The sequence below is a fragment of the Ambystoma mexicanum genome (assembly GCF_040938575.1).
Source record: "Ambystoma mexicanum isolate Mex_15411 chromosome 12 unlocalized genomic scaffold, UKY_AmexF1_1 Mex_chr12_unloc.1, whole genome shotgun sequence".
Taxonomy (NCBI): domain Eukaryota; kingdom Metazoa; phylum Chordata; class Amphibia; order Caudata; family Ambystomatidae; genus Ambystoma; species Ambystoma mexicanum.
This window is the reverse complement of record NW_027182322.1, coordinates 15,576,467-15,589,780: the sequence shown is the minus strand read 5'-3', so window position 1 is coordinate 15,589,780 and position 13,314 is coordinate 15,576,467. Positions and strand designations below refer to the sequence as shown.

Genomic DNA, 13,314 nt, shown 5'->3' with positions numbered 1-13,314 from the left:
TGCTGGGGCCTATCTCTGGCTTCTAAAAGCAAAAGTCTTGAACATATTGATATTTTTCATTAGTTGGTCAGGGGAATTGCATGGGGGGGGCAGCCTTTCTGCATGTTTCTATGGACAACCAGACACAGGTGGCTCTAAAATGAAGTCTGCCATTTGGAAACTCCAATTCGACAGTTACCGTCAGTTCTGGGCGCTGTTAGTCCCAAGCAGCCAGCCAGCATCTGGTAGATTTCACAGTTCCTTGCTGGCAGTGGGGATGTAACTCAGTGGTAGAGCACATACTTGGGAAGTATGAGGCCACAGGTTCGATCCCAGGCATCTCCATGTGATATTTTTCCTCAATTGTGGGCTTTTTATCCTGTACATAGGAATTAGGATGATGTGTTCTTTTGCCATACTAAATCCTGTTCCTGAACGTCTTCTCTTTGGAGCCGATGATTGTGGACATGCACGGTGCACCATGCTTCAGTGTGATGTCTGCTTTTTTCATTGGAAGCCTGTTAGCCTGATCTCTTACCGGGATGACACAAGGCAGACTCGTTCAGACAGAGGGGCATTGGCTGAAAATAGTGTCTCCACCGGTCCCCCTGCTAGGCAGTGGTGTCATTCTGAGGTGCTGTGCACGCTCACCAACTATCACCCCCTCTGACCTTTCCCACCGCAGAACACCCTGAATGCATTCAGCGGGTTATGCTTCATTCTAGGGCTGCAATGGATCGCCTAGTGGCAAAACCAATGGAAGCACCATTGACCTTCCGCAGAATTCCACTGCTTGTCTGCCTAGAGAAGCGACATCTGCCGAGTGTGCTAGGGACACTCATGACGGCAGAGCTATAGAGTGGTGGGTCCACGTTGCTTTCCACTAGCCAGCAAATACAGAAGGACATCCGAAAGAGGTGTCAGTCTATCTAGCAACATATGTGGGCTTTCGGCTGGAGGAATTCCTGCGCGAAATTGTGCTATCTCATTTTTGGTGTTTGAAGACATACATATATATATATATATATATATATATATATATATATATATATTTATTTTTTCTCCATAACTACACTTCTCAAATCTGGGGCATCTATCCGAGATGGCTGTGTCACATTATGTGATGTCTCAGGCACCAACGTGATGAGATCGACCTGGCGCTTTAACTTTGTCATTGTAAGTAGTAAGATGTAATTTGGCAGTTGTCATGTTTTTTCATATGCACTACTGCAAACCCCTTTCCTTACTTAGCCCACTCCCTCCTGAAGATTTTAGGTGTGATGAGGAAGTGTCCTCTCAGCGGGGATGTAGCTCAGTGGTAGAGCGCATGCTTTGCATGTATGAGGACCTGGGGCATTTCCACTTGTTTCTCTTTTTGACTGTCATATGATCTCTATCCACTAGATGGCCCTTTGAGCACAGTAATCCTCTGGTGGAAATCTTCCCCTGGAAGTCATCTCTTATGGAGAAGCAAAATGCACACTGCTTCAGTGTGACCATGAGGTTTTCCATTCTTGCTCCAGTTTTCCCTGCTCTTTTGCTAGTGCTTCACTCGGCAGAATGTTTTGACCAGAAGAGTTCTCCCTGAAAATTATGTCTGCGGGACAGACACACTGCATACCGAGGGGATGTAGCTCAGTGGTAGAGCACTTGCTTTGCATGGATGAGGCCCTGGGTCCAATCCCTGGCATCTCCAATTGTTTCCCTTTTTTTGACTGTCATATGGTCTCTGTCCACGAGATGGCTCTTTGAGCACGGTAATCCTCTGGTGGAATACTTCCCCTGGAAGTCATCTCTTATGGAGAAGCATAATGCACACTGCTTCAGCTGACCATGTGCTTTTCCAGTCTTGCTCCCGTTTTCCCTGGTCTTTTGCTAGTGCTTCAGTTGGCAGCATATTTTGACCGGAAGAATTCTCCCAGGAAAAGATGTCTGCAGGACAGGCCCACTGCACACCGAGGGGATGTAGCTCAGTGGTAGAGCGCATGCTTCGCATGTATGAGGTCCCGGGTTCAATCCCCGGCATCTCCATTTGCATAAACATCAGTGTGATTTTGTCCCGGTTATTTTGTATTTCACACTGCAACTCGGGCCATGATTATAGGATCATCGACATTTATATCTATTTGTCTGAGAAAACGCTGGTGCCCGTATGGCAAACCTGCCTATAATATATCACTGAGGTTTACGTCCCTGCCAGTGTCAACATCCTGTATGCCTTCACAATCACTACAAATAGAAATGCACAGAGAGAACCATCACACCACAGTTTTAACGGTGCAGAATCGTGAAAGGATTGGCATTGCCTTGCGTTTCTTTTCAGTCGATTGTTTTGGTTCCGAATGTATAGCTCCACCATTGTACCTTTGTAGCATATGATGGCTAGCTTTAAAAATAATTTGTTTTCACTGGATGTGGCCACAGATGTGCCTCTGTTGTCAACCTAAGTCGATCAGGTTCTGTAACTTGTTAGTTTTGAGCTGGAATATCCTACCAGCTCTGCTGCTGGGGCCTATCTCTGGCTTCTAAAAGCAAAAGTCTTGAACATATTGATATTTTTCATTAGTTGGTCAGGGGAATTGCATGGGGGGCAGCCTTTCTGCATGTTTCTATGGACAACCAGACACAGGTGGCTCTAAAATGAAGTCTGCCATTTGGAAACTCCAATTCGACAGTTACAGTCAGTTCTGGGCGCTGTTAGTCCCAAGCAGCCAGCCAGCATCTGGTAGATTTCACAGTTCCTTGCTGGCAGTGGGGATGTAACTCAGTGGTAGAGCACATACTTGGGAAGTATGAGGCCACAGGTTCGATCCCAGGCATCTCCATGTGATATTTTTCCTCAATTGTGGGCTTTTTATCCTGTACATAGGAATTAGGATGATGTGTTCTTTTGCCATACTAAATCCTGTTCCTGAACGTCTTCTCTTTGGAGCCGATGATTGTGGACATGCACGGTGCACCATGCTTCAGTGTGATGTCTGCTTTTTTCATTGGAAGCCTGTTAGCCTGATCTCTTACCGGGATGACACAAGGCAGACTAATTCAGACAGAGGGGCATTGGCTGAAAATAGTGTCTCCACCGGTCCCCCTGCTAGGCAGTGGTGTCATTCTGAGGTGCTGTGCACGCTCACCAACTATCACCCCCTCTGACCTTTCCCACCGCAGAACACCCTGAATGCATTCAGCGGGTTATGCTTCATTCTAGGGCTGCAATGGATCGCCTAGTGGCAAAACCAATGGAAGCACCATTGACCTTCCGCAGAATTCCACTGCTTGTCTGCCTAGAGAAGCGACATCTGCCGAGTGTGCTAGGGACACTCATGACGGCAGAGCTATAGAGTGGTGGGTCCACGTTGCTTTCCACTAGCCAGCAAATACAGAAGGACATCCGAAAGAGGTGTCAGTCTATCTAGCAACATATGTGGGCTTTCGGCTGGAGGAATTCCTGCGCGAAATGGTGCTATCTCATTTTTGGTGTTTGAAGACATACATATATATATATATATATATTTATTTTTTCTCCATAACTACACTTCTCAAATCTGGGGCATCTATCAGAGATGGCTGTGTCACATTATGTGATGTCTCAGGCACCAACGTGATGAGATCGACCTGGCGCTTTAACTTTGTCATTGTAAGTAGTAAGATGTAATTTGGCAGTTGTCATGTTTTTTCATATGCACTACTGCAAACCCCTTTCCTTACTTAGCCCACTCCCTCCTGAAGCTTTTAGGTGTGATGAGGAAGTGTCCTCTCAGCGGGGATGTAGCTCAGTGGTAGAGCGCATGCTTTGCATGTATGAGGACCTGGGGCATTTCCACTTGTTTCTCTTTTTGACTGTCATATGATCTCTATCCACTAGATGGCCCTTTGAGCACAGTAATCCTCTGGTGGAAATCTTCCCCTGGAAGTCATCTCTTATGGAGAAGCAAAATGCACACTGCTTCAGTGTGACCATGAGGTTTTCCATTCTTGCTCCAGTTTTCCCTGCTCTTTTGCTAGTGCTTCACTCGGCAGAATGTTTTGACCAGAAGAGTTCTCCCTGAAAATTATGTCTGCGGGACAGACACACTGCATACCGAGGGGATGTAGCTCAGTGGTAGAGCACTTGCTTTGCATGGATGAGGCCCTGGGTCCAATCCCTGGCATCTCCAATTGTTTCCCTTTTTTTGACTGTCATATGGTCTCTGTCCACGAGATGGCTCTTTGAGCACGGTAATCCTCTGGTGGAATACTTCCCCTGGAAGTCATCTCTTATGGAGAAGCATAATGCACACTGCTTCAGCTGACCATGTGCTTTTCCAGTCTTGCTCCCGTTTTCCCTGGTCTTTTGCTAGTGCTTCAGTTGGCAGCATATTTTGACCGGAAGAATTCTCCCAGGAAAAGATGTCTGCAGGACAGGCCCACTGCACACCGAGGGGATGTAGCTCAGTGGTAGAGCGCATGCTTCGCATGTATGAGGTCCCGGGTTCAATCCCCGGCATCTCCATTTGCATAAACATCAGTGTGATTTTGTCCCGGTTATTTTGTATTTCACACTGCAACTCGGGCCATGATTATAGGATCATCGACATTCATATCTATTTGTCTGAGAAAACGCTGGTGCCCGTATGGCAAACCTGCCTATAATATATCACTGAGGTTTACGTCCCTGCCAGTGTCAACATCCTGTATGCCTTCACAATCACTACAAATAGAAATGCACAGAGAGAACCATCACACCACAGTTTTAACGGTGCAGAATCGTGAAAGGATTGGCATTGCCTTGCGTTTCTTTTCAGTCGATTGTTTTGGTTCCGAATGTATAGCTCCACCATTGTACCTTTGTAGCATATGATGGCTAGCTTTAAAAATAATTTGTTTTCACTGGATGTGGCCACAGATGTGCCTCTGTTGTCAACCTAAGTCGATCAGGTTCTGTAACTTGTTAGTTTTGAGCTGGAATATCCTACCAGCTCTGCTGCTGGGGCCTATCTCTGGCTTCTAAAAGCAAAAGTCTTGAACATATTGATATTTTTCATTAGTTGGTCAGGGGAATTGCATGGGGGGCAGCCTTTCTGCATGTTTCTATGGACAACCAGACACAGGTGGCTCTAAAATGAAGTCTGCCATTTGGAAACTCCAATTCGACAGTTACCGTCAGTTCTGGGCGCTGTTAGTCCCAAGCAGCCAGCCAGCATCTGGTAGATTTCACAGTTCCTTGCTGGCAGTGGGGATGTAACTCAGTGGTAGAGCACATACTTGGGAAGTATGAGGCCACAGGTTCGATCCCAGGCATCTCCATGTGATATTTTTCCTCAATTGTGGGCTTTTTATCCTGTACATAGGAATTAGGATGATGTGTTCTTTTGCCATACTAAATCCTGTTCCTGAACGTCTTCTCTTTGGAGCCGATGATTGTGGACATGCACGGTGCACCATGCTTCAGTGTGATGTCTGCTTTTTTCATTGGAAGCCTGTTAGCCTGATCTCTTACCGGGATGACACAAGGCAGACTCGTTCAGACAGAGGGGCATTGGCTGAAAATAGTGTCTCCACCGGTCCCCCTGCTAGGCAGTGGTGTCATTCTGAGGTGCTGTGCACGCTCACCAACTATCACCCCCTCTGACCTTTCCCACCGCAGAACACCCTGAATGCATTCAGCGGGTTATGCTTCATTCTAGGGCTGCAATGGATCGCCTAGTGGCAAAACCAATGGAAGCACCATTGACCTTCCGCAGAATTCCACTGCTTGTCTGCCTAGAGAAGCGACATCTGCCGAGTGTGCTAGGGACACTCATGACGGCAGAGCTATAGAGTGGTGGGTCCACGTTGCTTTCCACTAGCCAGCAAATACAGAAGGACATCCGAAAGAGGTGTCAGTCTATCTAGCAACATATGTGGGCTTTCGGGTGGAGGAATTCCTGCGCGAAATGGTGCTATCTCATTTTTGGTGTTTGAAGACATACATATATATATATATATATTTATTTTTTCTCCATAACTACACTTCTCAAATCTGGGGCATCTATCAGAGATGGCTGTGTCACATTATGTGATATCTCAGGCACCAACGTGATGAGATCGACCTGGCGCTTTAACTTTGTCACTGTAAGTAGTAAGATGTAATTTGGCAGTTGTCATGTTTTTTCATATGCACTACTGCAAACCCCTTTCCTTACTTAGCCCACTCCCTCCTGAAGATTTTAGGTGTGATGAGGAAGTGTCCTCTCAGCAGGGATGTAGCTCAGTGGTAGAGCGCATGCTTTGCATGTATGAGGACCTGGGGCATTTCCACTTGTTTCTCTTTTTGACTGTCATATGATCTCTATCCACTAGATGGCCCTTTGAGCACAGTAATCCTCTGGTGGAAATCTTCCCCTGGAAGTCATCTCTTATGGAGAAGCAAAATGCACACTGCTTCAGTGTGACCATGAGGTTTTCCATTCTTGCTCCAGTTTTCCCTGCTCTTTTGCTAGTGCTTCACTCGGCAGAATGTTTTGATCAGAAGAGTTCTCCCTGAAAATTATGTCTGCGGGACAGACACACTGCATACCGAGGGGATGTAGCTCAGTGGTAGAGCACTTGCTTTGCATGGATGAGGCCCTGGGTCCAATCCCTGGCATCTCCAATTGTTTCCCTTTTTTTGACTGTCATATGGTCTCTGTCCACTAGATGGCTCTTTGAGCACGGTAATCCTCTGGTGGAATACTTCCCCTGGAAGTCATCTCTTATGGAGAAGCATAATGCACACTGCTTCAGCTGACTATGTGCTTTTCCAGTCTTGCTCCCGTTTTCCCTGGTCTTTTGCTAGTGCTTCAGTTGGCAGCATATTTTGACCGGAAGAATTCTCCCAGGAAAAGATGTCTGCAGGACAGGACCACTGCACAGCACACCGAGGGGATGTAGCTCAGTGGTAGAGCGCATGCTTCGCATGTATGAGGTCCCGGTTTCAATCCCCGGCATCTCCATTTGCATAAACATCAGTGTGATTTTGTCCCGGTTATTTTGTATTTCACACTGCAACTCGGGCCATGATTATAGGATCATCGACATTCATATCTATTTGTCTGAGAAAACGCTGGTGCCCGTATGGCAAACCTGCCTATAATATATCACTGAGGTTTGCGTCCCTGCCAGTGTCAACATCCTGTATGCCTTCACAATCACTACAAATAGAAATGCACAGAGAGAAACATCACACCACAGTTTTAACGGTGCAGAATCGTGAAAGGATTGGCATTGCCTTGCGTTTCTTTTCAGTCGATTGTTTTGGTTCCGAATGTATAGCTCCACCATTGTACCTTTGTAGCATATGATGGCTAGCTTTAAAAATAATTTGTTTTCACTGGATGTGGCCACAGATGTGCCCCTGTTATCAACCTAAGTCGATCAGGTTCTGTAACTTGTTAGTTTTGAGCTGGAATATCCTACCAGCTCTGCTGCTGGGGCCTATCTCTGGCTTCTAAAAGCAAAAGTCTTGAACATATTGATATTTTTCATTAGTTGGTCAGGGGAATTGCATGGGGGGGCAGCCTTTCTGCATGTTTCTATGGACAACCAGACACAGGTGGCTCTAAAATGAAGTCTGCCATTTGGAAACTCCAATTCGACAGTTACCATCAGTTCTGGGCGCTGTTAGTCCCAAGCAGCCAGCCAGCATCTGGTAGATTTCACAGTTCCTTGCTGGCAGTGGGGATGTAACTCAGTGGTAGAGCACATACTTGGGAAATATGAGGCCACAGGTTCGATCCCAGGCATCTCCATGTGATATTTTTCCTCAATTGTGGGCTTTTTATCCTGTACATAGGAATTAGGATGATGTGTTCTTTTGCCATACTAAATCCTGTTCCTGAACGTCTTCTCTTTGGAGCCGATGATTGTGGACATGCACGGTGCACCATGCTTCAGTGTGATGTCTGCTTTTTTCATTGGAAGCCTGTTAGCCTGATCTCTTACCGGGACGACACAAGGCAGACTCGTTCAGACAGAGGGGCATTGGCTGAGAATAGTGTCTCCACAGGTCCCCCTGCTAGGCAGTGGTGTCATTTTGAGGTGCTGTGCACGCTCACCAACTATCACCCCCTCTGACCTTTCCCACCGCAGAACACCCTGAATGCATTCAGCGGGTTATGCTTCATTCTAGGGCTGCAATGGTTCGCCTAGTGGCAAAACCAATGGAAGCGCCATTGACCTTCCGCAGAATTCCACTGCTTGTCTGCGTAGAGAAGCGACATCTGCCGAGTGTGCTATGGACACTCATGACGGCAGAGCTATAGAGTGGTGGGTCCACGTTGCTTTCCACTAGCCAGCAAATACAGAAGGACATCCGAAAGAGGTGTCAGTCTATCCAGCAACATTTGTGGGCTTTCGGCTGGAGGAATTCCTGCACGAAATGGTGCTATCTCATTTTTGGTGTTTGAAGACATACATATATATATATATATATATATATATATTTATTTTTTCTCCATAACTACACTTCTCAAATCTGGGGCATCTATCCGAGATGGCCGTGTCACATTATGTGATGTCTCAGGCACCAACGTGATGAGATCGACCTGGCGCTTTAACTTTGTCATTGTAAGTAGTAAGATGTAATTTGGCAGTTGTCATGTTTTTTCATATGCACTACTGCAAACCCCTTTCCTTACTTAGCCCACTCCCTCCTGAAGCTTCTAGGTGTGATGAGGAAGTGTCCTCTCAGCGGGGGTGTAGCTCAGTGGTAGAGCGCATGCTTTGCATGTATGAGGACCCGGGGCATTTCCACTTGTTTCTCTTTTTGACTGTCATATGATCTCTATCCACTAGATGGCCCTTTGAGCACAGTAATCCTCTGGTGGAAATCTTCCCTTGGAAGTCATCTCTTATGGAGAAGCAAAATGCACACTGCTTCAGTGTGACCATGAGGTTTTCCATTCTTGCTCCAGTTTTCCCTGCTCTTTTGCTAGTTCTTCACTCGGCAGAATGTTTTGACCAGAAGAGTTCTCCCTGAAAATTATGTCTGCAGGACAGACACACTGCATACCGAGGGGATGTAGCTCAGTGGTAGAGCACTTGCTTTGCATGTATGAGGCCCCGGGTCCAATCCCTGGCATCTCCAATTGTTTCCCTTTTTTTGACTGTCATATGGTCTCTGTTCACTACATGGCTCTTTGAGCACGGTAATCCTCTGGTGGAATACTTCCCCTGGAAGTCATCCTTTATGGAGAAGCATAATGCACACTGCTTCAGTGTGACCATGTGCTTTTCCAGTCTTGCTCCCGTTTTCCCTGGTCTTTTGCTAGTGCTTCAGTTTGCAGCATATTTTGACCAGAAGAATTCTCCCAGGAAAAGATGTCTGCAGGACAGACTCACCGCACACCGAGGGGATGTAGCTCAGTGGTAGAGCACATGCTTCGCATGTATGAGGTCCCGGGTTCAGTCCCCGAAATCTCCATTTGCATAAACATCAGTGTGATTTTGTCCCGGTTATTTTGTATTTCACACTGCAACTCGGGCCATGATTATAGGATCATCGACATTCATATCTATTTGTCTGAGAAAACGCTGGTGCCCGTATCGCAAACCTGCCTGTAATATATCAGTGAGGTTTGCGTCCCTGCCAGTGTCAACATCCTGTATGCCTTCACAATCACTACAAATAGAAATGCACAGAGAGTACCATCACACCACAGTTTTAACCGTGCAGAATCGTGAAAGGATTGGCATTGCCTTGCGTTTCTTTTCAGTCGATTGTTTTGGTTCCGAATGGATAGCTCCACCATTGTACCTTTGTAGCATATGATGGCTAGCTTTAAAAATAATTTGTTTTCACTGGATGTGACCACATATGTACCTCTGTTGTCAACCTAAGTTGATCAGGTTCTGTAACTTGTTAGTTTTGTGCTGGAATATCCTACCAGCTCTGCTGCTGGGGGCCTATCTTCGGCTTCTAAAAGCAAAAGCCTTGAACATATTGATATTTTTCATAAGTTGATCAGGGGGATTACAGGGGGGGCAGCTTTTCTGCATGTTTCTATGGACAACCAGACACAGGTGGCTCTAAAATGAAGTCCGCCATTTGGAAACTCCAATTCGACAGTTACCATCAGTTCTGGGCGCTGTTAGTCCCAAGCAGCCAGCCAGCATCTGGTAGATTTCATAGGTCTTTGCTGGCAGCAGGGCTGTAACTCAGTGGTAGAGCACATGCTTTGGAAGTATGAGGCCACAGGTTCGATCCCCGGCATCTCCATATGATATGTTTCCTCAAGTGTTGGCTTTTTCCTGTACATGGGAATTAGGATGATGTGTTCTTTTGCCATACTAAATCCTGTTGCTGAACGTCTTCTCTTTGGAGCCGATGATTGTGGACATGCACGGTGCACCATGCTTCAGTGTGATGTCTGCTTTTTTCATTGGAAGCCTGTTAGCCTGATCTCTTACCGGGATGACACAAGGCAGACTCGTTCAGACAGAGGGGCATTGGCTGAAAATAGTGTCTCCACCGGTTCCCCTGCTAGGCAGTGGTGTCATTCTGAGGTGCTGTGCACGCTCACCAACTATCACCCCCTCTGACCTTTCCCACCGCAGAACACCCTGAATGCATTCAGCGGGTTATGCTTCATTCTAGGGCTGCAATGGATCGCCTAGTGGCAAAACCAATGGAAGCACCATTGACCTTCCGCAGAATTCCACTGCTTGTCTGCCTAGAGAAGCGACATCTGCCGAGTGTGCTAGGGACACTCATGACGGCAGAGCTATAGAGTGGTGGGTCCACGTTGCTTTCCACTAGCCAGCAAATACAGAAGGACATCCGAAAGAGGTGTCAGTCTATCCAGCAACATTTGTGGGCTTTCGGCTGGAGGAATTCCTGCACGAAATGGTGCTATCTCATTTTTGGTGTTTGAAGACATACATATATATATATATATATATATATATTTATTTTTTCTCCATAACTACACTTCTCAAATCTGGGGCATCTATCCGAGATGGCCGTGTCACATTATGTGATGTCTCAGGCACCAACGTGATGAGATCGACCTGGCGCTTTAACTTTGTCATTGTAAGTAGTAAGATGTAATTTGGCAGTTGTCATGTTTTTTCATATGCACTACTGCAAACCCCTTTCCTTACTTAGCCCACTCCCTCCTGAAGCTTCTAGGTGTGATGAGGAAGTGTCCTCTCAGCGGGGGTGTAGCTCAGTGGTAGAGCGCATGCTTTGCATGTATGAGGACCCGGGGCATTTCCACTTGTTTCTCTTTTTGACTGTCATATGATCTCTATCCACTAGATGGCCCTTTGAGCACAGTAATCCTCTGGTGGAAATCTTCCCTTGGAAGTCATCTCTTATGGAGAAGCAAAATGCACACTGCTTCAGTGTGACCATGAGGTTTTCCATTCTTGCTCCAGTTTTCCCTGCTCTTTTGCTAGTTCTTCACTCGGCAGAATGTTTTGACCAGAAGAGTTCTCCCTGAAAATTATGTCTGCAGGACAGACACACTGCATACCGAGGGGATGTAGCTCAGTGGTAGAGCACTTGCTTTGCATGTATGAGGCCCCGGGTCCAATCCCTGGCATCTCCAATTGTTTCCCTTTTTTTGACTGTCATATGGTCTCTGTTCACTACATGGCTCTTTGAGCACGGTAATCCTCTGGTGGAATACTTCCCCTGGAAGTCATCCTTTATGGAGAAGCATAATGCACACTGCTTCAGTGTGACCATGTGCTTTTCCAGTCTTGCTCCCGTTTTCCCTGGTCTTTTGCTAGTGCTTCAGTTTGCAGCATATTTTGACCAGAAGAATTCTCCCAGGAAAAGATGTCTGCAGGACAGACTCACCGCACACCGAGGGGATGTAGCTCAGTGGTAGAGCACATGCTTCGCATGTATGAGGTCCCGGGTTCAGTCCCCGAAATCTCCATTTGCATAAACATCAGTGTGATTTTGTCCCGGTTATTTTGTATTTCACACTGCAACTCGGGCCATGATTATAGGATCATCGACATTCATATCTATTTGTCTGAGAAAACGCTGGTGCCCGTATCGCAAACCTGCCTGTAATATATCAGTGAGGTTTGCGTCCCTGCCAGTGTCAACATCCTGTATGCCTTCACAATCACTACAAATAGAAATGCACAGAGAGTACCATCACACCACAGTTTTAACCGTGCAGAATCGTGAAAGGATTGGCATTGCCTTGCGTTTCTTTTCAGTCGATTGTTTTGGTTCCGAATGGATAGCTCCACCATTGTACCTTTGTAGCATATGATGGCTAGCTTTAAAAATAATTTGTTTTCACTGGATGTGACCACATATGTACCTCTGTTGTCAACCTAAGTTGATCAGGTTCTGTAACTTGTTAGTTTTGAGCTGGAATATCCTACCAGCTCTGCTGCTGGGGGCCTATCTTCGGCTTCTAAAAGCAAAAGCCTTGAACATATTGATATTTTTCATAAGTTGATCAGGGGGATTACAGGGGGGGCAGCTTTTCTGCATGTTTCTATGGACAACCAGACACAGGTGGCTCTAAAATGAAGTCCGCCATTTGGAAACTCCAATTCGACAGTTACCATCAGTTCTGGGCGCTGTTAGTCCCAAGCAGCCAGCCAGCATCTGGTAGATTTCATAGGTCTTTGCTGGCAGCAGGGCTGTAACTCAGTGGTAGAGCACATGCTTTGGAAGTATGAGGCCACAGGTTCGATCCCCGGCATCTCCATATGATATGTTTCCTCAAGTGTTGGCTTTTTCCTGTACATGGGAATTAGGATGATGTGTTCTTTTGCCATACTAAATCCTGTTGCTGAACGTCTTCTCTTTGGAGCCGATGATTGTGGACATGCACGGTGCACCATGCTTCAGTGTGATGTCTGCTTTTTTCATTGGAAGCCTGTTAGCCTGATCTCTTACCGGGATGACACAAGGCAGACTCGTTCAGACAGAGGGGCATTGGCTGAAAATAGTGTCTCCACCGGTCCCCCTGCTAGGCAGTGGTGTCATTCTGAGGTGCTGTGCACGCTCACCAACTATCACCCCCTCTGACCTTTCCCACCGCAGAACACCCTGAATGCATTCAGCGGGTTATGCTTCATTCTAGGGCTGCAATGGATCGCCTAGTGGCAAAACCAATGGAAGCACCATTGACCTTCCGCAGAATTCCACTGCTTGTCTGCCTAGAGAAGCGACATCTGCCGAGTGTGCTAGGGACACTCATGACGGCAGAGCTATAGAATGGTGGGTCCACGTTGCTTTCCACTAGCCAGCAAATACAGAAGGACATCCGAAAGAGGTGTCAGTCTATCTAGCAACATATGTGGGCTTTCGGCTGGAGGAATTCCTGCGCGAAATGGTGCTATCTCATTTTTGGTGTTTGAAGA

At 46.5% G+C, this 13,314-nt stretch overlaps 5 non-coding genes across 5 annotated transcripts; all 5 read left to right on the top strand.

Moving 5' to 3' along the window:
- Nucleotides 1-1,938: 1,938 nt before the first annotated feature.
- TRNAA-CGC (transfer RNA alanine (anticodon CGC)) lies at nt 1,939-2,010 on the top strand. Its single transcript has one exon. It is a non-coding gene; the product is annotated as a tRNA-Ala (tRNA).
- A 2,386-nt stretch (nt 2,011-4,396) lies between these two features.
- On the top strand, nt 4,397-4,468 carry TRNAA-CGC (transfer RNA alanine (anticodon CGC)). The gene has a single exon. It is a non-coding gene; the product is annotated as a tRNA-Ala (tRNA).
- Nucleotides 4,469-6,857: 2,389 nt separating this feature from the next.
- Nucleotides 6,858-6,929, top strand: TRNAA-CGC (transfer RNA alanine (anticodon CGC)). Its single transcript has one exon. It is a non-coding gene; the product is annotated as a tRNA-Ala (tRNA).
- A 2,060-nt stretch (nt 6,930-8,989) lies between these two features.
- TRNAA-UGC (transfer RNA alanine (anticodon UGC)) lies at nt 8,990-9,061 on the top strand. Its single transcript has one exon. It is a non-coding gene; the product is annotated as a tRNA-Ala (tRNA).
- Nucleotides 9,062-11,453: 2,392 nt separating this feature from the next.
- Nucleotides 11,454-11,525, top strand: TRNAA-UGC (transfer RNA alanine (anticodon UGC)). Its single transcript has one exon. It is a non-coding gene; the product is annotated as a tRNA-Ala (tRNA).
- Nucleotides 11,526-13,314: the final 1,789 nt, after the last annotated feature.